The following is a 26,419-nucleotide window of genomic DNA, read 5'->3' on the forward strand; positions in this document are numbered from 1 at the left end:
CTGCCCAACGATATATTGTTTTTATATAGTGTATTGACGGTATCAGTCTCGTGGGGGCTCAGCTCTTTCTAATCACAGTTCAAAACCACGAGTACGAGTTCAAGAAGTCAAATGAAGTGAAGCAAATTGCTTCAATCGAGAATCGAGTCTGTCTTGCAATATCGGCCCACTGGAAACTTTGGTATTCATACAAAAATAATAAATTAAATAAAACGCAATTACAGTAAACGTTGCCATTTTTGTTTAATCTATAAATTTCACTGATTCATGAAACAGAATTATTAAGTTGCCAAAGTTTACTGAGGTGAACTTAAAAACAACTAATTATATAAGCCCTCACATTCGACGATTTGACTTGTTAAAGAATATGGCTGAATTTAAAATATGAGTAATTTCAAGTGCAGAATGATTTAGTAGATCGTTTGAACGACTGGTTAATTGAAAAAAAGATATATAAAAAAAAAAAAAATGAAAATTGTTAAAGGTTAAATACTTGGATAAAGTTTTGGAATGTAATTATATAAGTAAAAAAAGTTTGTGAGTATAAATCTGATGTTAATAGGAAAGGGAAAGGTACACACATACATCTTAAGATCAACAAATCACATAAATAATAATTCACCAAATGAAAATAAGTCCTTTATTAGGAACTATGGAGCCGATAGGATCCACCTGGAATGAATTATAAAGATTTCTGAAAAGTATTAGCTTCGTAAGAGAAGTGAAATGGCTAATACCAAGTACATTACTTCTTCGGTGCTTGCTGATGTTTATTTGTTGTGTGCTTTTTGTTTTGTCTAGGCACAAGGCACGAGACACAGCCATTAGATATATCAAAGAAACAGTCTTTTACCCCACCCTCTAGTTCTGGACAGCATGCAGGTAAAACCTTCAAAGTTACAAACTACAAATGACAGACTTCCACGCTCATTGATGATCTCTCCTGATCATATAACCAAAACTGCGTCCCATAGACTAGTCAACTCCTTCAGGATCTGAAAATATTTCATCTCCAAATAGTTGCTGACATTGTAAAAGTCTTGGATGCTGCTGTAGTTAGTTACTCATATTGTAGTAATCTCAATCATCTTCTCTAAGCCGCACCATCACGCACACAAACAGTTCTAGATTCAAAAGAAACGAAATAGAGACGACAGAGATAGAATTTCTTGATAGCAATTTCATTTATAAATATTTTGAAAAACAAAAACCCCAACAAAAAACGAAGAAACAAAATAAAACAAAAAACAAAGATACAGATGATTTCCCCCTTCACTACCCCATGTCGTTACTGCGACACGGTTTCGGTTCTTAGTAAAGGCATATTTATTTCACATTTAATTTCCAGTTTCGAGCCTCGAGTAGAGATACTTCTTTAGGATTTAAAATTATTGCGGCAAAGTTTCCGAATTAGCACGGCAAACAAATACTTGTTAATTGTACAGTACCATTACAGCTTATGGCTATAAGCTGTACCTGTGCATAACAACAACAACAACAACAACAACAACAACAACAACAACAACAACAATAACAATAATAATAATAATAATAATAATAATAATAATACAGCTCGGTGGATTCAGCAAGAACAGGCCTCTGCAGAGTTGTGGATTTTTGCCACGTGAGTCAATTGACACGTTTTTAAGACATTAGAGAGTGATTTCTACCGTAGTCTAGAGGCAAAGAGAAAACACTTCGGTAAAGAATTCCCTGTTTTATAAATTGTTCTGTCCTCTCTTCTGTTCTGTTAGTTGCAAGAGCACCCTGTGCGCGCGCGTACACACACACACACACACACACACACACAATGCGTTAACTTCGTGTATTTATTTCACACTATTTGCGAAAGTACTTTTTGATTAATTTGAAATAAAGTTTGCATTTCACATTTAGCGGAGGCCAGTTTAGCAGCTTTGCACGGACCTAAATGGGAGTGCACACGATAAAAATTATTAGGCCGTTGAATAATAAACAGTCTCCATCCTATTTGCCTGAGCCATCTGTAACACATAAACTACATACATAGGCGTCGACTGAGAGCCGAAAATTGCTGTTACCTAAATAGATATTGATTCGTCACAAATAGTTGAGAGGCCGCGAACGACAATTAAATGAACAAAACACACACAGACACACACACATTGAGGTCGATATACATGGTTAGCCGACTACCTTGAAATTTTGTACTTAAATGACGCCTTTAACTCTTGGGTCGCACCCTGCAAGTCTATCATGAAAAGATTTGACTAACAAAACTTCCATTACGATTTAGTTGTGACAATCTTTGACTTAATCTGTGAATATCTATAATACATATTAAATGTCTTCCCACTATGACCCATGTAATATCCTTCCCCGACTATGATACTAGATGTTATTGTAAATTATTTTTGCTTTACTTAAACACACACACACACACACACACACACACACACACACATTCACGCGTACGCACGCTAATATTTCCCCGCTGTGTGTGTGGTGTGTCTGTGTGTGTGTTTGTGTGCGCATGTGTGTATATGATATGTGTGTTCGCAGAAGTATGACTATATACAGACGTTCTGTGTAGATTTGTAAAGACGTATATGTATATATATGCATCATTGTGCGTTTTGTGTACATTTAAGCCTTTGTACAAATGTATACATGGTTATTCATACATAATTGCATTTGTGTATGTGTATGTGTGTGTTAATATTTGGGACAGAATTCGCCAACGTACACATGTGTATGTGTATGTGGTATGCTTTGGGAGTGCGTGTGTGTTTATATATGCAGTAGAGCACATGTTCATACCAACATTTATGTGTGAGTAGGTGTGTGTGTGTGCGCGCGTGTGCGTGCGTATGTAGAAGGGGGTGCATGCACAAAAATGTAATTTTCCTCTTGGCTAGATTTCCAATTTGGGAATCGTAGTGAAAATAGAATTAACGTCACATATTTGGACGTTACAATGTCTTCCTTTGTATTCCATTCAATCCAACATTTTCTTCATGAAGAAAATATTTAGATAAACTAAAATTAGACAACACTGAAAAATGCAACTTAGAATTCTTAGCGAGCCAATTCGATAGGGTGCTGTTCCAACGACTGAATGGTCTACAGTTTATATCCTATTGTAAGAACTTGCACTAAAACTAATTCCTTTACACCAGAGTTTCTCAAATCTTGGTACGCAGGAGAAAATGCGAGGGTGCGCAAGTTCTGTAAAAAAAAAAACAACCCAAAATAAAAGAAAACCGCAACTGGTTTTTTGAAGTACTCATAACTAACTTAAACACAACTTGTATTTAGAGCATGTATAGGAAGCCTTTTACTCTATCCTATCCACTTCTCGTTGTGAACAAAAGTTTTCAGTGTTGATTATAACAAAACAAGTGCAAGGCTGAGAATTCAGAAGGATATGCAGGTGTGCCTCTCTGTGACGCACGCACACACATACACACACACAAAGATATACACATATACAGACACTCGACGCGCATACATACACCTACACACTAGCACACCACACAAACGCTATTATTCTTTGAAACTGAGTTACTTGTTAGAACGAGCCACGCTAATTTATCTTGTTAAAAAATGCAGCATGAAATATAATGAAACTGATTTCTTACATAAATAACAAGACAGAATTTTTTGATAATGGTGGTGGATCAGTTGATTATTATTCAGTCCAGTACCCCAGCAATACTTTATTTTATGGAGTTCTGAAGGATGAAAAGCAAATATGACCACGGCAGAATTTGAGCTCTTTAAATTAAATGAGATTGAATTAATAGCAAATAACATGTCTATTGTCTCTTCTGTGGTATCCAACCATTTTACAATATATTCTACACACGGGGTATACTGGAAGAAAATGTTTGGGGAAGCCCTTCTGTACACTATGTTTTCATAATAGAATATACAGGTGGCGGCTGTATATTCACATCACGTAACATCAATCTGAGCGTCGGACAAACAGAATGTGGCAAAGAGTATAGGTATTCATTTTAGTTTTTCTTAATTTGAATAAATGAAAGAAAAACCAATAAGGAAAGAAAAACAGGCAGTGCAAGACCATCACTTGGAACGCCGAGTCCAACTTCATCTACTACTATGCCGTCTTTGCAATATCTGGATAATTTATTCATCACATCTTTCTTTGAAAAAGCTAACTCAATGTTTGAAACGTTTATGAGAATGAATGACTTCATAGCGTACAGCATTGATCAGCCTAATGACATTGGATCCCTCACTCTTCTTTACTGGTTCCCAGCTTAGAGACACAGAGTGAAGTGATGTCAGCATCAAATTCTACAAAAGAACTGCCGGGAAATACCTGGTCTAATCAATAAGTATCCGGGCTGTTGCCATAGTAACGAAGCTAAAACACGCAGAGTGAAGACGCTTGGTACAGATTGACCTTCAACTCTGCCGTGCATGCACACTAATTTTTAACATTCTAGCACACTTCTGCTGTTTACAGAAGTGCTTAGAAGGAACGTGTATAGCGTGTGATCGTCGCATTGACCATGACAGAGAAAGTTGAGCAGAGAATCTGCATCAAATTTTGCCAAAAGCTTGGCGATACCTTCTCAGAGTCCTACGCAAAGTTTTCAAACAATTTTATCGTTCTCGACATAATCAACCGAAACTCGAATGTCTTTTTGGTCAGCTGAAAGCAGTTTTGGCACAAACTTGACAGACAAGCGTCTCATACCCAAATCTTCAGTGATAATGCACTGAACTGAACCGTAACTAATCTGTACATCCTTTGATAACTCACAGATGGTGATTCGCCGATTTTCTCTCACATCTGCACGCACATCTGCAATGTTTTTCTCAGTTCTGTTGATTGCGGGTCTCCCTGAACATTTGTCAATATCGACATTTTTTCAGCCATCTTGGAAACGTCTGAACCACTCGTACACTTGTGTGCGGCTCGTACACTCCTCTCCATACACTTTCTGCAACTTTGCGTAGGCCTCAATGTGACGATCACACGCTACATACGTTCTTTCCAAGCACTGCTGTAAATAGCAGAAGTGAGCTTGAAGGTTAAAACAGTGCACATGCACAATAGTGACCAAGGTCAATCTGTGCCCAGCGGCTTCACTCTGCGTGCTTTAGCTTTGTTACTATGGCAACAGTCCGGATACTTATTGATCAGACGTCGTATTTGTTGCTTCACTTCAAATCAGTCTATGAAAAACGAACTCATATCTAACCAGCACAAATGCAGCGAAACAAGATTGGCATGTCCATAACAACCATTTACACTTTCACTCATATATACGCATATATAATTCATTTTCCTCTTTTATGTATTAAGCTGCAATCCTGCTGTTAACTACTTTATAATTGTCTTCTTTAGGTGTTTGGTAAAGTATGTATCGGATAGGCATAAGAGTCACAGTTTTAATAAATAATATCCTTTCATTAAGAACCACTACGTTTCACAGAATTATATTGAAAATATATTATAATTTAAATGGCCAGAAATTTCGAATAAATACATTTTTGGTTAGTATTATACGAAGGAGAAAAAGAAACAAGAAAAAAAAAGAAACTATTATGTCATCTCAGTGTACTTGTTGTAAATTATGTTTTGTACTAGATGCAAAAAGTAGGTCAACTAACCAACGCCTGATGAAATTAGCAACTATAAATGATTGCATAGCAGAGCTGTTTCAACGTTGACCTTTGTGTCATTTAAGAAATTGGTTGAATTTAAGTTATTATCGTAAGATTAGATGAATTAACTAATCTGGGGAAATGTTTGAAAATTTGTTTTACCTATTATGCTTTTAATATCTTAGAAAATCGTAGAAGACTCTTAGGCATATGTGCACTTGCGATATCACAAATTGAGTTGAATACTACTCTTCAGAGGACTATCAAGTTGACTTTAAATATGAAGTAATGCTTTACAAAGGCATCGGTGACTACTTTTCATAATAGTAATACTCATTGCGCATATTGACCTTTCAGCTCATGATTTCGTATTTTAGTTGGAAAGTGACATTAAGTGGGCGTCTAATCTCTACCCGGAAAACTACGAAATAAACTTTGGAGCAGTTGAAATTTTATCACCTTGTTAAAAACACTTTAATGCAAATGCTGTTCAATAACTTAGTAAATAGCAGTGAAATTATTTTGAAATCACACTACCGTCTCCTAATATAATAATGAGCGTAGTGTTTTTATATATTTGTGTGTGTGTTCAGAGATTTATTATTGCTTATATATATATATATATATATATATATATATATATATATATATATATATATATATATATATATGTGTGTGTGTGTGTGTAAGAACGACCGTGCGAACCAAAAGGAGAAATGGTGACGAATAGAAAACAGGCTCCTTTTTTAACGCGTCACACGGTCGCCACAAAAATATGAAATGATAAATATGTTATAATTCTATAATATAGAGAACTAAGAAATTTGCCAGTAAGGAACATGATAGAAACGCAACCGTATGAGATGTATAACAGTAAGATTCATTGTAGCATTAAACTGTATGTCTGTGTGCGTGTGAATGCGACATAATAAAACACAATATAAGACTGGCCGTCATGTAAACAAAAGTGTGTGCAAGTAATACATGTATGTGTATGTAAGAGTTACATAGTATAGTTTAGAGTCAGTAACACGGATAAGGAAATACCAGTTCTGTTGAGGTACACAGTTAGATTGTAGGTCTGCATGTAAGAAGTTAAGTTTAAGGCAGAGCGGTCACTCGTCATGATGTTGGGGCTTCTATGCCGGGCCGGGTTCTTAATACAGATGGGTTCTCGCAGGTGTCGAATTCTGGCGGTTATTTCGTGGTGCGGCGATTCACACAAACAGGGTTGAGAAGAGAAGCTGCGGTGGTTGTTTGGTAATTTGTGTACGTGTAGAAGTCATGTTGACGCTGGCGACGATGCTGGTAGTCGTAGTTGAAGTGGTTGTTGATGTCGTCGCTGGAACTGGCTGGCTGGTTGGTGCTGTGTTACGCGTGTGTGGTCAAACGACCAGATCTCAGAAGATCTGAGCCACGACGAATTGGCGGGTAGCTTAGCAGGCTATTTATAGATACAGATAGGCTCCAGAGAACCATCAGAAGAACACTCTCACGTGACCTTATTAGGAGCTACGGTTGGTCGATTTGCGTCCTGGAGTGAACGGACTGGAGATAATTTACCCGCGCAAAGAATAGTCAGTCAGGTGATGACAGGGAAAGAGATGTTCTCTGCTACGCTTGTAAGGCCTTGTAAGTGAATTTATAGATAGAAACTGTCTGGATATCCGTCGTGTGTGTATGTATATGTGTGTGTTTGTTTGTGTGTGTGTATATTTGAGCGCAAGCCTGCGAGCGCGTTTGTTTGTGTCCACCCGTTGTTTGACAACTGTTATGGGATTTTTTTACGTCCCTTTGCCTGCAGACAAAGAATATATACCCCCTTAAGCATATGTATTACTAATTTCTCGATATTATATCTCCCTTTTCTGCAGGAGTTTTTCTTCTCTAAGGTGTTGCAAGGTTTTCTTTCTCTAAAAGGAAGGTCATTCAGTACATGACGCCCCTTAACATATTTACCAACGACTCAAGTCACTGACTTATTTCCCTTAGACAGCGTGTATTTTTATGCTCAAAATAAGAGTTGTTACTCTATACATATGCACGCATGGATATTTTCAATTTGCGTATGACTATCTACCTGTTTCTTCCGACACATACATATGCACGTTTTGATTGAAAATATCCCATAACTCATAACATGCTTTTGAGCTACCAATGAAAACTTCATGTGGTGTTTTGAGGGCTAATCGACCTGTTGAAATATCTTGCTTATCCAGATATTTACTGTTAGAAATCGCTGGTCCTGAAAGTGAAGTGGCTCATCGTAAAATTAAATCCGATATTGCTGTCGAAAGAGATTATTATTATTATTACTCTGCTGTATTTGTGACTTAGTGCTGCACACACATTTGTGGAATTCGGGGGATAATTTAGTCTGGAAGGAAGGGCAGTACCGATAGCGTTTTTAGGCCCTCCTACGCTGATGTTAAAATTCTTTGTAAAGAATAAAAGTTCAAAGGCGCGGAGGACATTGTTTGTGTAATTTTCGTGGGTAGAATAATTGAGTAGAGTTTAATGCATGGCTTAAGCAGTTAAATAAAGTGGAAGTGACAGTGTGGAGATGAGTGAGACGGGTGTGCTATATGGATTGTATAGTAAAGATTTGCAGTGGACAAGTGGAAAAGTGAGTGCCAGAAGAGACAAAGATAAGGAAACCATCAATAGAGATACAGACACAGATCGTGAATTACGTCTTTCATCTATTATCGTTTACTTGTTTCAGTCATTGGAGTGTAGCTACACTGGGTCCACCACCTTGAAAATTTAGTCGAATAAATCGACCCCATTACTTATTTTCTTAAAGTTTGGTGCTTATTCCTTCGAACACTTTTGCCGAACCGCTAAGTTACGGGAATACAAACAAACCAACACTGGATCACACACACACACACACACATATGAGCAGCTTCCACACGGTTTTCGTCTACCAGATTCACTCAACGAAAGCTGAGACACCTGATTAAGGCTGGAGGGTATATCAGCCGAAATGTTGTGTTAACAACATACAAGATGAGGACAAATATCCGTCAAATGTAAATAATGTACAAAATACCTCATCTCTTAAATATAGAACTGTATAACAATTATGTTAGACAAAAATGGACTCATCCGTAGAGGTGCAAATCCCAATCAGATTGATGGGGGATCTATCTTACCATCACAGTCCCCCCTCTCTCTCTCTCTCTACACACACACACACACACACACACACACACACACACACACATATATATATATATATATATATATATATATATATATATATATATATATATATATATATTTGTGTTTGAAGTTCTCCTTGCCCAACTTGGCGTAATTATACTTCTCACATAGTTAAGTATATCGCAGATACGAAGTGGAATACACAAAATAAAACAAAATTCATCGCAGTGTGACGCATCAAACCACCTGCTTCTGTGATTGAGATATTTAGGGAGAATATCGCTTCCAGAGTGGTCCTACAGCACGTTTGTTGATTATCTTGTATATTTCTATATCCGCATGTTCATCTGTCGTTTTCACTGTGGTTTTGTTTTTATGTTGTTAGGTTTCTGCAACCATCACAAAGATACACAGATGGGGTGCTGGTTTCGCCACCATCGCCCCGAACGTGTAACAGGTTGGTAACAAGTGCTGTTTACATGTTAGCAGCAGTACTAAGAGCAGCCTGTCACAAATATATACAGAAACGTACTCCTCCCATACACACATACATACATACATACATAAATGCATACATACATACATACATACATACATAAATGCATGCATACATACATACATACATACATAAATGCATGCATACATACATGCATACATTCATGCATACATACATACATACATACATACATACATACATGCGTACATACATACATACATGCGTACATACATACAACTGAAGCTGAGAGCTTGTCTCACGACTCGAGTTTCACGCCACTGCGATCATCAGGTTTGTGTATGTATGTATGTATGCATGTACACATACATACATACAGAGAAAGAGAGAGAGAGAGAGATAAAAGGAGACTTACATATGCATATTTGTCTACCACTTTCTACACATAAACAATTAGTAAACTCCACGCTATATTAGAAGAAATTTACGCAAGGCGCCGCTTGATTGAAAAATAAACTTCTAAACCGTACAACCAGCCTACTCTTAATGTGTACGTATGTATGTATGTGTGTATGTATGTATTTATGTGTGTGTGTGTGTAAGTGCGTATGTGTTTTTTTTTTATCTAGTTCCAAGTTACATAAGTGACTCTAAATACAGGAGTGTCTTGTGTTGCACTTATCGTCCAGACATAAACATTTTGGAGACCTTTTCAATAATTTCTCTATTTATTATAATATTCTAACGATTAAAGATTTTATAAACATCGATCTTTTATTTGTTCCACTCGTTTGACTGCATGCATACTGGAATTCCACTTTTTAGGAATTTTGTGGTTTTAGTCAAATTAGCCACTTAAAGTCAATTTTGACAAATACTTTGTCTCGTTCTCACTTTGTTGATTTCAATCGAATAGTTCAGTGAGTTACTTCCCTTCTTCCTTTTCAGTGACACAAATCATTTATAGTATTTACACCGTTTATTCTATGTCTTTTTTATCGAACTGTTATATAACGGAGACATAAATAAACCAATTCTATTTGTCAAACGAGGGTGAGGGTGGCAAACACACACACACACACACACACACACACACACACACACACACACACACACACACACACACACACACACACACACACATAAATATTCGCTTTTTCATGTTGAGAAACAGATGATATTCAGATAATACCAAATAAGGAATAAGGAGGCTGATCAACTAGTTCAAAACTATTGAAACCAAATACCTTTCGTCAGTTTTCCTGGGCGTTTGGCCTCCATAACCTTTTGTAACTGCCTCACCAAGTTGGTATAATACTCTCCAATGATGGTGTGGCCCTTTTGAAGGTCCACAATGCTTTTTGCATCCCAGAAAACTGAGGCCGTCACTTTCCCTGCAAATGAAACGATCCTGGCCTTCTTTGGAGCAAGTGAGGAAGGGTGTTTCTACTGCATGAATTGTCTATTTGTTTCTAGCTCAAAGTAATGAAGTCAACACCGGCTTAGGAAACCTGATGTAATCAGCCTGGTGCGTTTTTGATCAGGTGTCACAATACGTGCCATCCACCAAGGAGAAACCTTCGTCATGTCGAGATCATTGTGCAGAATGTGTGTGTATGCACATACATACATACATACATACATACATGCATGCATGCATGCATGTATGTATGTATGTATGTATGTATGTATGTATGTGTGTATGTGTGTACACACATACATGCATATATATATATATATATATATATATATATATTATTTTATTTAAAAGAGTTCCAACTCTGTCTGTTTTTTTTATGTTTTATGTATATTCTTGTCAAATTAATGTGGGATATAGAATATGGAATATATAATATATAATATAAAAATGGATGGTACAATGAAATGAAGTATTGAATGTCTTATTGAATAAGTCTGTCAGATACCGGCCATGATGAATATTGAAAATACGTATTCACCTTTATATATTTAATCCTTTATATTGAACACTCAATATTTCAAATATTCAATAAGACATATTCCATATATTCAATAAGACATTCAATACTTCATTTCATTGTACCATCCATTTTTATATTATATATTATATATTCCATATTCTATATCCCACATTAATTTTACAAGAATTTTCATAAAACATAAAAAAACAGACAGAGTTGGAACTCTTTTAAATAAAATAATATATTCCTATATACACGATCATACAAAACCCTTCTTTTGTATTTATTTTTACTCATATATATATATATATATCCACACATAAACGTATATATAACTAATGAATTTTTCACCAACTTGATCATTTAATCAGTCAGATGCTTCCAACAGATTCATTGACCAAACGATTGATCAAATAATTGATTAGTTAATTAATATGTTAGTTTGACCGCTGAGTAAGGGAAGTGAAATACAACTAGTACGTATGAGCTAAAAATTCCTCACTTCCAGTGTACAAAAATCTATCTATCTATCTATCTATCTATCTATCTATCTATCTATCTATCTATCTATCTATCTATCTATGTGTCTGTCTTTCTCTCTCTCTGTGCATATATATATATATATATATATATACACACACACTTTTATATTAATCAACTTAATGCGATCATATCGCTGTTTTTCTATATTATTATTGTGATATATTGTTGTATTTAGTGTTTCATTTATTAACATTTATTAACTGCTGTCTCTTTGTATATTCTGTCTTACCTGTATTGGCAGTCAATTCTTTTATATATATATAATTTTTACTTTCAAAATGTACATTTTAGTATGTGTATTTGATTACTCGTGTCGCAAATTACGATGAGGCTGTGTGCTGTGCTGAGAATTTTCAACAAAGCGAAACGCATCCAAGGTTGTCTCCCCTGTTCACGTATGAAGATAATATTCGTCACATACTCACATTTTTATATACATATATTCTAAATATACTTTGGTTTTTCATTCCATTAATCATTTAATGAAATATTGTTTTCAATTACATCATTAAATTATTTTATGATTTTCATAGCAGTTGCTCATACAATTTTTAATCTACAAAAGTATCTGTATATATTCATGCATTTCTTTAGTTCATTAGCCTGTCTCAGTACATTCATTCTTTTATTCATTCGTATCATATCTCATCATTTGGCTTTTTTCAGCTGCACACTTAGATTACACTAAGATACATTTGTGGAAAACAGATACAGTTTCTTGCAAAACTGGTATAGTATATTTACCATTCGTTTGGTGTCTGTGTATTTGTGAGAACAGCATGGATTTAGTGTCACTCTATATAAGCTGAAATAAAACTATTTCTGTACTTGTGTGTATTGTGTTTTATATCTGTTGCACGAGTTTGGTCAGCTTTTCATGTTGTGAAATCCCATCTAACATTTATAATTCTTCATCCTGAAACATTTTCATGCCATCAGAGATATAGACAAACTATACATTAGTTGTGATATCATATTGAATTTATTCTTTGTCAAAATTCACTTTTCATGTGATTAATATTTATTTAATTTAAATTACATTTCCTGTGATCGATACTGGAGGCAGTCAAATTGTTCTTTCAATAATTTCTTCACAGTGTAAGACTTACTTCACTTACGTTCTTAGTCTTGCCTATATGTGCACATACATAAATACATCCATACCTATAAAATACAACCCCTCCACACGGAGAGTTCAGGTCATGATTATAGGAACAGTAAAAAAAATGTTTACTAAGTAAACTGCATAATGTTAAACTAAGTGGTAAATATATTATCTAAGGGTAAAGGGCTTTTATGATTTAACCTCTTATCTCTGAGGAAGTGCACTTAAAGTATTTTGTAGATATACCTCGATCTACTTAAAAGCCAATTTCTTGTTAAAGCTAAAATATATAAAAACGATAGATTTATTATTTCCTGTGTTTTCAACATCTGAAATTAATCGCAGTGGAGGTTAAATACAATAATTAGGTGAGAAAATATCAAGAATTAGGTTACATTATTCTTTGATCACACAGACAAGGGGAACGATTCTGAACGTTTCTGAATAAGTAGTCTTCATCAGCTGATGCAGAGTCATCGATATTTGTGACTAGGATTGTAGTAATTGTTTGACTATGTAGAAAATGTTGTTAGTAAAATAATATTGAGGAGCACCAGGAAATGCGGTTAATTAATAGTTTAATTATAAAGGGCTGCTGACCATATATTTAAGTAGTAAAACATTGGACTTTAATATTTTAACAGCAGAAATTATCACAGGGATTAAATGGTGTAAAATGAGAAATTTATAAGGTTAATTAAAGCTAAAAAATTCTTTTTTTTTCTGTAAACGGGTGACAAGGGAGATAACTCTGAATTTTGTAAATTAATGTGAAGTTGAATGAAAGAGTTCGAGGTATCAGCTCTCGCTACTCTTAAGATTAAAAGCTATTGCCGAAGCCTGCACATGATTGCTTGGCCTGTTAGAAAGAACAGCCAAATAGTTCTTAACTTACATCATATCGTCTTTTAGAATAACATTGAATGATGCAGTTGGTTTTACACATTGCTTAAAAAAAAAAAAGAAAAAATGAAAACTTGGATAATCATGACCGAAATTGCCTTTGGTTATAGATCTCTTTAATGAGATACGAAATATAACTTCACATCAACACTTGAAACTTAGTAATGGAAACTTTCATTACCACCAGATAGTTTATAATCTACATTCTACGTCGAGATCGAACATTGAGTCATTAACCATTAACAAACATTTCAAAGCCAAAATTTTTGTCAATGCCATTAGTTTTTTATATTTATTGACAAAAATTTCATAATTTCTAATCATGCCATTTCTTTCAACTCTACATGGCGCTTAAATTAAACTTCCATTTTTCATCAGAAAGAATACTTATGTCTCATACGATATCAAATTTCATCGTGATTAAAAAAAATCAAGTTTTTATACATCTCAAATTCACATTGCATTTCAGACATGTGTAATTTGTTAAAAATCGTTTTCTATGTAAATCTTAGTAATCTACTATTACTTTGATGGTAATAATTATTTGTAACATTATTGCAAATTTATCAATACTGTGCTGCAAATATTTTTTACACGAAATATTGCTATTGGTGGGCGATTACCTACTATAACTTGAATCTTATCCATCTGTAAATGTAATATACACTTATATGCGCATTCAGGTGTATATGTATGAGGATATACAAATTTAATAAGTAATTTTTTCTCTTTAGTCAATAACATATCTAATTATTCTCTTCCACTTATGAAAAAAGGAAAAGAAGGCCACAAATCACAGACAGTTTTAATTACATACATGCATGCATACATACATACATACATACATACATACATCACACACACACACACACACACATACATACACACACACACACACGCGCACACACAGACACACTCGAGAAAGAAAGATATTGTTAATCTATATAACATATGGGAACAGCTGTGTCTAAATAATAAATAGGACTGTTTTTACAGAGCGATGTAAATGAAAGTAGACACACAGACATATTTTAAGAACTGGTGACACATTTACAGTCACACATAGACACTACCCACTAACACAGTAGTAAAAAATGAAATTAAAAAAAAGATAACTGAAAAGAAAATTGCACTTGGTAAAAATCAGACGTAAATTAAATTTTGAGAAGACAATAGTTTAAGAAAGAAACAAAGTGGTGATGCTTATGCTTTGGAAAGATCGGTTTTATAACTAACATTTGTGGTACATTTTATTGCATTATGTCTCTCCTGCTGTTATTTTGTGCTATCATAACACCTTGTCACATTTACTAAATAAATTCTATTAACTGCACAACAGTATATCTGCTGTATTGTCTGTGCAACTCAGAAAGAATCGGCATATTTTCCCCACTATTTCCCGATTCGAAACTAATGTTGACAATCGGCAGTTTTGTTAATTTTAATTTAATTTCTGGTTTAAATTTAAGATAACATATGGATAAGGTATTTAGTCTTGGTGCTACATTTTCGTTTAAACTTTGTCTCCGATGAGGGAGATAAGCTATAGGTTATATATAATCATTAATTAAGAAGACTCAAGATGGGTTCTGTGAAATACTATATTGAGAGATTTAAACTTTTAACAATTACTGTTATCTCCGCAACATTTTAGAACACTAAATGTAGGTTAGGTAAGAATGTTTACTGTGCAATTTGGACGGTTAATATTTACTATTCAATTTAAACGGTTAATATTGGCAATTTCTTGGTGCAAAAGAAACTTAACTGGGAAGTAGTATTCGAAGTCAATGATTTCATATAACATTGGGAGTCAAGGTTTTGGGATGCAAATTCATTCATCGAAGGGAGAGCCAAGGTATGAATATTAGGCATAAATGGAAGACATTTGTGGCAAGTGATTCCCTAAAATGTATCAGTCACTCTTTAGAGAATATAACAGTGGCCCTTAACAGATTGGTGTGTTGTAGAATTAATGATAATATCTATGGATAAAATATAAGAATATATATATATATATATATATATATATATATATATATATATATATATATATATATATATATATATATATATATATATATATATATATATATATATATATATATATATATATATATATATATATATATATATATATATATATATATATATATATATATATATATATATATATATATATATATATATATATATATATATATATATATATAGGCGCAGGAGTGGCTGTGTGGTAAGTAGCTTGCTTACCAACCACATGGTTCCGGGTTCAGTCCCACTGCGTGGCACCTTGGGCAAGTGTCTTCTACTATAGCCTCGGGCCGACCAAAGCCTTGTGAGTGGATTTGGTAGACGGAAACTGAAAGAAGCCCGTTGTATATATGTTTATATATATATATATATATATATATATATATATATATATATATGTGTATGTGTGTTTGTGTCTGTGTTTGTCCCCCCACCATCGCTTGACAACCGATGCTGGTGTGTTTACATCCCCGTAACTTAGAGGTTCGGCAAAAGATACCAATAGAATAAGTACTAGGCTTACAAAGAATAAGTCCTGGGGTCGATTTGTTCGACTAAAGGCGGTGCTCCAGCATGGCCACAGTCAAAAGAGTATACATACATATATATATATATATATATATATATATATATACATTTCTATATAATATATATATATATATATATATATATATATATTTATTTATATTGTATAAAAACGTATGTACATATATATATTTATTTATTTATTTATTTATGTGTTTCAGCCAAGTGGCTGCGGTCATGCTGGTGCACCACCGTGATTTTCACGTTCCTTGCATGGCTCTTCTCCCCCACCTGACATCGTCCAATCAAGAGTTTTGATGGCACATCTGGTGTATAAGAGAATTTGACATAGCTGCCCTAAACTGCATCTCATTACGAGCCATTGGTTCGTCTGGGATCGTGGAGAGGAAAGCATCAAGTTTTGTCTTGAAGACCTCCGCATCCATGTCTTCCATGTCTCTCAAATGTTTTGTCAGGGCATTGAAGAGCTGAGGTCCTCTGAAACTGAGGCTACTGCAGTATCTCGTTCTTGTGTGAGATGCAGTGGACGGTACCTTTGGCACCATGCAGTGGCGACCCGTGCGGGCATTCCTGTAGTACTTGATACCAAAGTTTGGCACCAGTCCTTCCAGTATTTTCCATATGTATATTATTACATATCTCTCCCTCCTGCGCTCCAGGGAGTAGAGACCTAGTGCCTTCAGTCGCTCCCTGTAATTCATCTGTTGGACTGTGGCGATCTTTTTTGTATAGTGCCGCTGAATTGCCTCGAGTTCTGCTGTCCGCCTAACACTGTGTGGTGACCACAACTGAGAGCAATAGTCTAGGCGGCTCAGAACAAATGTCTTCCATAGAGTCAACATGACTTTTTGATCCCTTGTACGGAATGTCCTCAGTATCCACCCTGCCAGTTGTCTGCACTTTGCTGTCAACTTGACAATGTGCATGTGAAATGATGCATCACTACACATGTTGATGCCCAGATCTCTTACTGTTTGTGGTTCTGGGATTGCAGTACCTCCAGGCCCTGTGTATGCCAGTTGGGAGGTACTTGTGGTCTTGTAGCGCAGTACTTGAAATTTTTTTTGCATTGAACTGCATATTATTTTTCTCTGCCCACTCATATATTGCATTTAGGTCATTCTGCAGGCTTACAATATCATCAGGATTCTTTATTGCCTGAGATATCTTTGTGTCATCAGCATAGCTAGTGACAGTGGCTCTCCGAGTGACCGTGGGCATGTCCAGAAGGGCCACTATGAACAGTAGTGGCCCCAGAACAGTTCCTTGTGGAACACCGCTCAATATTTGTGTTTCCCTAGATAGTTCTCCATTGGCTGCAACTGTCTGACTTCTACCATTCAGGAAGTCATGCAGCCACTCTCCTAATTTACCAGCTATATATTTTATATAGAAATATCTGTATATATATTTTATATAGAAATGTGTATATATATGTATGTATACGTAAATACATACATACATATATATATATATATATATATATATATATATATATATATATATATATATATATATATATGTATATATGTGTATATATATATGTATATAAATATAATATATAAATGTATATATACATAAATGTATATATATATATATATATAAATGTATATATTTATATATGAATGTGTATATATATATATATATATATATATATATAAATGTATATATAAATGTTTATATAAGTATATTTATATAGATATATATATCTGTATAAATGTATATATATATATATATATATATATATATATATACAAGAATATACACACACACATATATATATATATATATATATATATATATATATATATATATATATATATATATATGTATACATATATATATAAGAATATATATTTATATACATATGCATTTATACATATAAATGAATCTATATTTATATATAAAAATTTATATTTATACTTATGTACATATATATGCATATACTCATTTATTGTTTATATATATATCTATATATATATAGATACAAATTTATATATGTATATATATATATATATATATATATATATATATATATATATATATATATATATATATATATATATAGATAGATATATATATATTTATTTATTTATTTATTTATACATGCACACGCTCATATGCGCATATATATGGGTTTGGTTATGTGAATGTATGCGCTTCTGTATGCACGTGCATATGTATACAAATATGTTTGTCTAGAGTTCAAGTAGACTCAGTTAAGCTACTTTGATTTCGTGTGCCTTTAAAACAGATGAACCTCTGATTCGAATGTACCTCACACAATATTAATACATTTTTGTGTGAAAAAAATGAGAGGAACGAAAAAACTCATATTGTTCAAACTGATTATTTCCCGGCTTACTACTATTTTCGGCACCACAGTTATTCTGCACGCCACTGACAAGTGAAGTCTAATCTATGTTGACATTTACGAAGCAAGGGAGGTAATTCTGTCCACCCTTCTCACATAAAAGTGATTTTTTTAACGCCACACCTTAAAAATAGAAAGCTGGAAATTTTGGAATTTCTAAATTTACAATGATAACTTTAGGAACTGGCATGAACACCAAAACAAGTTCCTCTCTTTAAAAAAAAGATATTATGTCTGTGTGATAATACTTACATAGTATATTTTATGTCAAATTTCTGGAACCTTAGAGCAAGAGTACCCGACCACCTAATCGTGGATCATTTGGTACCGGCTCACGCAGAAAGAAAACATTAATTAATGCTTTTTAGTTACTATCGCAGTCTGCGAAGTTTTTTTGCATTAAATATGTATTATATACGTATCGGTTTCGGCGACGAGCTTTCCAGTTGACCCGATCAGCGGAACAGCCTGCTCGTGAAATTAACGTGCAAGTGGCTGAGCACTCCACAGTCACGTGTACCCTTAAAGTAGTTCTCGGGGATATTCAGCGTGGCACAGTGTGACAAGGCTGACTCTTTGAATTACAGGCACAACAGAAACAAGAAGTAAGAGTGAGAGAAAGTTGTGGTGAAAGAGTACAGCAGGGTTCGCTACCATCCCCTGCCGGAGCCTCGTGGAGCTTTAGGTGTTTTCGCTCAATAAACACTCACAACGCCCGGTCTGGGAATCGAAACCGCAATCATATGACAGCGAGTCCGGTTCTTTGTGTAACCATTAGATATTACACACTTTATTCTGTTTTGTCATGTGAATGATACCCTGATCCTTGGAAAAAAATTGTCTTGTATGAAAACCATCCGTGGTGCAGAAAAGGATAGTGGCTTCTGCTCTACAGAATAATAATACATTTGAAAATAGCATAAAATTTCTCCTTTTATATTTGTTAAGAAACTGTAAAAAGTAACATGCTGGTGGAAACGGAGACATGTTGGTGGAAAGAACCCGAGAAATATAATTAGTCTTGTCCTGCATTTGGGTTCAAATTTCAACCACTTTTTTTTCCAAGTTATTGTATCATGAAAATAAGAATCAGTTGTTCTCGAAAGTTCAGTGACCACGTAGAAGTTCTAACTTTGATGTTGCTACCATCTACTCCACCAACACTAGAAATATTAGTCTTGTAATTAAACAAACAGTCGTCAAAAAATAAAAATAGACATCCCTCCCCCGCTGCCAAAATCAATATACTATTACTTAGCTATTGAATTGATTATGTTTGTACACGTAAACAAACATCCTTTTATTTGCCTAGCAGATACTAAAAACGTTTTGTAGTTTGGAATGCGATGTACATGTGGACCGGCTGAATGGACTATTTGTAAGTTAAATCTATAGTGTTCGTTCTTTATGTTTCACTGTAGAAACGTTAATTCTTACCTACACGTTAAGAATTTACATTAGAACATTATTAGGCTTGATATCGACCTGCACTGAACAACGAGAAAGCAATATGCATTATCTAGGTAAACTTTACCCCTCCCACACACACCGATATCTATGCTGTTTTACAATTCAGAGAATTTATAAACCAATCTGGCTATAACCAGCTCTACACCATCAGCATTATAATTATATTACATGTTTGTACATACCCCGCGCTCCCTTCTACAAAACCCTCTGCAGTAATTATTCGAGGTAGACGAATATTTAGAGCTATTTATGAGGATATCTAGTGGTGATCATAGAGTTAGCATTGTCAAGTGGTTTCTTTGAAAGATATCGCCGGGGATTTCTCTGCAACCATTTGAACTGTTTATCAATGTCTAACCTAACCTAGCCAATTCGCACACAAACATCCGCAACACAGAGACTAGTGTAATTTGTTAAACATGTTGCTCAGCGTACAGGAATAAATTCTTTCTATACACAATGGATTTACTTATTTTCAAAGAAGCTGAAACAGATAAATTCTTTATCCAGTGAAACTGCACAAAGAAATTCTAGTCCTTTAATCTTTCCTACCTCTAAAACTATAACCCTACCAAACAATGAATTCTATAAAATAGCCTCGGTAGCGGCGATGGTGGTTGATTATCTCCCGCTAGCGATATAGACAAGAATGCTTATGTGCACTAGAAATTCAAATAAGAAGTTCTCTCATGGTAACTATCGCAGTATTCTGTGTTCTTGTAGTGACGTCATATGGCGCCAAAAAGGCATAGTCTCCATTACTCCATCTTTAACCACGCATGTGTGGATTTCGACATCCAAGCGTTCCCGCTTCTATTCTGTCCCTTACCACGCCAGACAGCGAACAAGCAAGACGGTCTAAAACAAGCTCTCATTGAGTGTGGAAGAAGCAAGTTGTCTCTCCAACGATTCATCTCTAGGGACAGTACATCTACATTCAGGCTACTCAGAAACCGGACAATTGGAAGCTGTATATTTTCCACCATAAATAAATATTGTTGTTGTTGATCAGTTTGGAGTTCTGCGTTCCGTTCACTCCTAATTTAATATAGGAAAGTCAGGTGTATATCTAATGATGTATAACCCACTTTCCTAAATTCTAAAACAACATCCTCTTTTAAGTGGGGATAAATTTTACCTCTTGGTAGTAATACTCCTTGTGTCGCTATGAATTATTTTTTGAAATACGTTTCGTTAAAGAATAATAAAGCATAAAGTGCAATATAATCAAACTATACTGTAGAACAATATTTATATGAAGAATAGTTCATAATAGTGTATAACAACTTGTCACTGTTTTTCGAGATGATACAGTAGCTACTGATAATAAGGAAAAGAAGTGGTAATGTGCACTGTAACACTATGTGCATATGTGTGAACTGAAGAGTAGGTACAAGAACTGCAAAAAATAAATTGGTTTTAAAACATGTTGAATTGTCTGCACGAAAGCCTTAATAATGAGAAACAAATATATATATTCTTTTAGTTTCAGTCCAAGGGCTGCGGCCATGCTGGGGCACTGCCATTTACTTTGCTACACATTCACTTAACTGCCTTCGTCCATGACTTTGCTGATGTGTGAGGTCAGAGAGATAGCCCTATAGTTTTTAGCATCTGCTCTGCTTCCTCCTTTATGGATAGGCTATTCCCTCCTTTAGTTTGTCCGGGTGCTTACCACTTGCAAGAAAGCTCTGCAAAGGTTTTGCAAGGACTCGTTTGCATGACTCGAGGAGGATCGCTTGGAATCCCTCAGGGCCAGCAGCTGAGCTTGCGTCTATATCCTCTATTGCTAGCATTACATCCTTTTCTTCGATGTTGATGTAATCAATTGTTACTGCTTCCCGTTCAGATTCTGTAGTAGTAAAGAATTCTACAGGTTTGATAACTTGCATGTGCCGTAAGGGTAGGGTGAAGACACTTTGGAACTGTTCATTCAATGTTTCACTTATCCTCATTGGGTTTCCCGTGAGGAAGCCAACCCTTTGGAGGAGTGGCCCTACCCTGGAATGCACAGTGGCAGTCTCATTAGCGTACTTAAGGAAAACTTTACGGTCTGATTTTAAATTTCTTATAATCTAGGCTTCTTTGTCTCTTTCCTTCTCATGGGAGGGCTTCATTTGTTTCTCAATCTCTAGCGGTGTTATTTCCAGGCGGGGTTTTTCACGGTCGTTGAGTTCTCTGTTGAGGTGCTTTGCAATCTTTGTACGCCGTCTCATAAGAACTTTCCTCTCCTTGGGAATCTTGTTTTTTTTTGTGCATTAGCCCTTCTCTCTGGGACAAAATTGTAGCACGGACATGAAAGTTTTCAATTTCATGTCTCTGTCAGATGTAGAGAGACATTGGAACCAGTTCTGTTTGGTGATCTCCTTCTCAATTGATTTCCAGTCTGCTTTGTGGTACTTCAGATTGGATAGGTTTTGAGTTCTTCTCATAGGCTGCATGTCTGTGGGTTCCTTTTGTCAACTCTATTATGTTGTGATCCGAGATTAACGTCGGTGCCACTTTCACATTATGGATGAAATCTACATTGTTTGTGAAGCATAGATCAAGTATATTGTTTGCCCTGGTTAGAGTATTATTTGCTCTATATATAAATTGTTGGTGAGGTTGAGTAGGGATTCTACCTGACTTTGCTCATATAGTTTCATTCGTGAGAGAAAAAGGCCTTCGGGCCATTTCACATTGGGCAGGTTGAAATCTTCCATGAGAAGTACACTGATGTACTCTTCTGTTTTGGTTAAGAACTCTTCTATTCTTGTGAGGCAGGGCATCTGGTGGGCGACATGTAGTACATATAACTATGTCGTGTTGTCTTATGTGTACAATTAGTGTGTTACACACTGCTTGCAATAGCCGGTTCTTTTGGTCAAACTAGCGTATCTCCAGCTGCTTCAGATGCCAAGATATCAAAAATTGTTAGTGTAGTACAACAGTTTTGCTATGGAATGGTGAAACTATTTTTTGTTTTCTGAAAACGCAACGTTTTGGACTTACGACACTTTTGCATAATAGCAATGATATATATTAGTTATTTCGAGGATATGAATACTTCTTAAAGGGATGTCAGCATCCAGGTTCACCGGTTTTATCCAGTGTATCAGTGAAATACCAAAAGATGTTAGTTTCACATTGATGGATATGGGTATAATTACCATTTATGTATAAGAAAAAGAAAATAGACAAATTGATATGCAGACATCAATTTATTGAAACAATTCCAATTTCGAACAATATCAAACTCATTGATCCTAAGATCGTTTCAATGCTCAATTAACTCAAATTAGAAAATTAAATTAGAGATTCATAATGAATATAGTTAATTGAACATTTCGTCTCTGTCAGAACTTGGTAGTAAAAAGAACTATATCCCAATGTGTTGATATATCACTGCAAACTCAGCATTAAATTCAGATATGTGCTGTCATGAATTTCTAATGTTCCTTTTTCTAATGTAGTTCCTTTTTCTAATGTAGTTCCTTTTTCTAATGTAGTTCCTTTTTCAAGTTCTGACCCTGACGAAACGTTCAATTAACTATATTCCTTATGAATCTCTAATTTAATTTTTCTAATTTGAATTAATTGGGCATGGAAACGATCGTAGGATCTATGAGTTTGATATTGTTCGAAATTGGAGTTGTTTCGATAAATTAATAGGGCGTCATCTCGTTACTCCAAATGTGTTTAGGAGAAAATTGTTTATATACCCAACATATTCAATTTCACTCTAGATCGGATGGGGTTCCCCCGCCAGTTTTTTAAAAGAAGGCTTTTGAAATGAAGTCTATAGAATTATATCTCTTGATTGGGACCAGAAAGTAACACCTGAAGTGATTCAAGAACTACACAAAGGCATACAATTTGATAGAGAAGCAAACTGAACATGTACGGTGTTCACATCATTGAGAAGGACACTAGCAATCAAGCAAACTAGCATTATGCAGAATCGTTAGAACGTCGAGCAATATTTTAGCTACGGCTCGTTATGCTCTAAGTTCAAACTTAACTGAGGTCAACTTTGCCTTTTGGAGATGAAGTATTGAGTCTGATTAACTTGAGTAACCTTTTCCTCGGCCTAAATTACGACCTTTTCCTTCTGATAGAAAACAACTTAGTAGTAAATGGAAATAACAATAAAGAGAAATAATGTTTCTTTTTCACAGAATTGGCTTATCATAAGTCTAATCTTTAGATTACGTCATTCTACTTGATAACGATATATTCTTTTCTACTCTAGGCACAAGGCCTGAAATTTTTTGGGGGAGGGGGCCAGTCGATTATATCGACCCAGTACGCAACTGGTACTTAATTTATCGACCCCGAAAGGATGAAAGGCAAAGTCGACCTCGGCGGAATTTGAACTCAGAACGTAAAGACAGACGAAATACCACTAAGCATTTCACCCGGCGTGCTAACGTTTCTTATTTCTTTACTGCCCACAAGGGGCTACACGCAGAGGGGACAAACAAGGACAGACAAAGGATTAAGTCGATTATATCTACCCCAGTACGTAACTGATACTTATTTAGTCGACCCCGAAATGATGAAAGGCAAAGTCGACCTCGGTGGAATTTGAACTCAGAACGTAGCGGCAGACGAAATACCGCTAAGCATTTCGCCGGCGTGCTAACGTTTCTGCCAACTCGCCACCTTCCTGATAACGATGCATTGGGGTTTCCTGTGTTCTTACTATCTAATGGAAAAATCATCGTCGTGTAATATATTTTTTATATTAGTTTAGTTTGAGAAATTTCATGCTTTATTCATACTTATGTGGTTAAAAAGCTCGCTTTGCAACCACGTGGTTTCGGGTTCAGTCCCGTTGTGCGGCACTTTGGGCAAATATCTACGATAGTCCCAGACCGACCAATGCCATGTGAGTGAATTTGGTTAACGTAAACTATGTGGAAGCCCGTCGTAAATAGGTATATGTATATATGCTTGTCTTTGTCGCTGGACAACAAGTGTTGATTTCTTTATACCCCCGTAAATTTCTTCGACGAAAGAAATGGATAGAATAAATACCAGACTTAAAAAGGTAAAAATAAGTGCTGGAGTCAATTTGTTCGATTAAAATCCTTCAGAGCTGAACCTCATTACGGTCGCAGTCCAGTGACTGAAACAAGTAAAAGTTAAAAGACAACTTGAGCTGAGCATTGCAAGCTACGCAAATTATTGGTGTCTTAGTTGTGCAAGGCCACCAAGAGATAAGTTCCTTAGTTTGTGGTATAATACATCAATGAAGACGGGATACGAATAGTTATTCTCTTCTGTCGATGAGCCAGCACCTCTTTGATATAGCTTGCAGCGACTTATAGGTCCAGATTTTTCTTGCATTTTATATTCGGTGTTACTTTAGCGTGCTGTCAACTGTAATATTTGTAGTTTGCCCTGTGTAAATGACCAGGTAGACTGAACGCTGGTGTGGCACAGTATATTTGCATTGTAGGTACAATATGACCAAATGGTTATGAAGTTCGCTTTGCAATCATGTGAACCCGAGTTCGATTCTACTGCGTGGCATCTTCGTTAACTGTAATTTTCTATCGTCGACCCTCTGGTCGACCCATACCTTGTGAGTAAAATCGGGTTGACGGAAATTGTATTGAAACCCTTCGATTTGATTTTACATTTAATTCATTATCACACTGCGTCACACTAACTGTACTTCAGAATTACACTAAGGATTTATGTGTCGTGTGGAATACTCAGCCACTTATCTGCTAATTCAATTAGCAGGTAGTTTTGTAGATCGAATTACTGACACCTCATGATCTGAATTCAGACCAAGATGAATTTTAACATATTTTCGTTAAATACTACCCCACCATCCACCTAAATAAGGAACACGAATAAGTGAGATTCTTATAATTTTTGTGGTGTATAATTAAAAACGTTTAAATTCTTATTTTCTTTGGTTTGTGACGATAATTAATAGCTTAAATAATACTTTTTGTTTTAAATATGGGTTTATGTTTGTGTGCTTGTAATGATTACAACAGCTGAAATAATATATCTCTGTGTATGTATGCAGTGGCGTAGCTGGAATGTGTGCCTCCCAGGGCAGCTCTTCAGTTGTCAGTCCCTCCAGCCCACCCTAGGTTATAAGCCCATGCAGACCTAAAAGTGCCGCCCCGACAAAAGCGTCTCCTGGGGAAAACCGTCCCTCTTTCCATTCCACCAAGCTACGCTACTGTATGTATGTATTTGTGTGAGATAATTCACTGTGTATAATATATATTTTTTCTCTTCAAGCTATTATTCGC

At 35.3% G+C, this 26,419-nt stretch overlaps 1 protein-coding gene and 2 long non-coding RNA genes across 12 annotated transcripts in view; 1 reads left to right on the forward strand and 2 right to left on the reverse strand.

Annotated features, from left to right (window-relative positions):
- Positions 1-8,793, reverse strand: part of LOC106874687 (uncharacterized) — a 9,208-nt gene extending 415 nt beyond the window's left edge. Inside the window, exons 1-2 of the long non-coding RNA XR_001410031.3 lie at positions 6,670-8,793; positions 1-1,124 (exon numbers count right to left, since the gene is read on the reverse strand). The exon at positions 1-1,124 is cut by the window's left edge and continues 415 nt beyond it. This is a non-coding gene — a long non-coding RNA (uncharacterized LOC106874687). The remainder of the gene's footprint in view (positions 1,125-6,669) is intronic.
- LOC106874686 (uncharacterized) overlaps positions 1-9,797 on the reverse strand; it is a 25,608-nt gene extending 15,811 nt beyond the window's left edge. The window contains exon 1 of the long non-coding RNA XR_008266751.1: positions 9,660-9,797. This is a non-coding gene — a long non-coding RNA (uncharacterized LOC106874686). The remainder of the gene's footprint in view (positions 1-9,659) is intronic.
- The window catches only part of LOC106874684 (innexin unc-9), a 172,749-nt gene that overhangs the window by 108,903 nt on the left and 37,427 nt on the right, over positions 1-26,419 (forward strand). For 2 of the 10 annotated variants that reach the window (XM_089343760.1, XM_089343761.1), the window contains one exon: positions 12,394-12,456. The exons of the other annotated variants lie outside the window; for them this stretch is intronic. The gene's annotated coding sequence lies outside the window, so the exon portion shown is untranslated. The remainder of the gene's footprint in view (positions 1-12,393; positions 12,457-26,419) is intronic. 10 annotated transcript variants of the gene reach the window in all.

Source organism: Octopus bimaculoides, chromosome 2, assembly GCF_046866305.1.
Source record: "Octopus bimaculoides isolate indiv1 chromosome 2, ASM4686630v1, whole genome shotgun sequence".
NCBI classification, from domain to species: domain Eukaryota; kingdom Metazoa; phylum Mollusca; class Cephalopoda; order Octopoda; family Octopodidae; genus Octopus; species Octopus bimaculoides.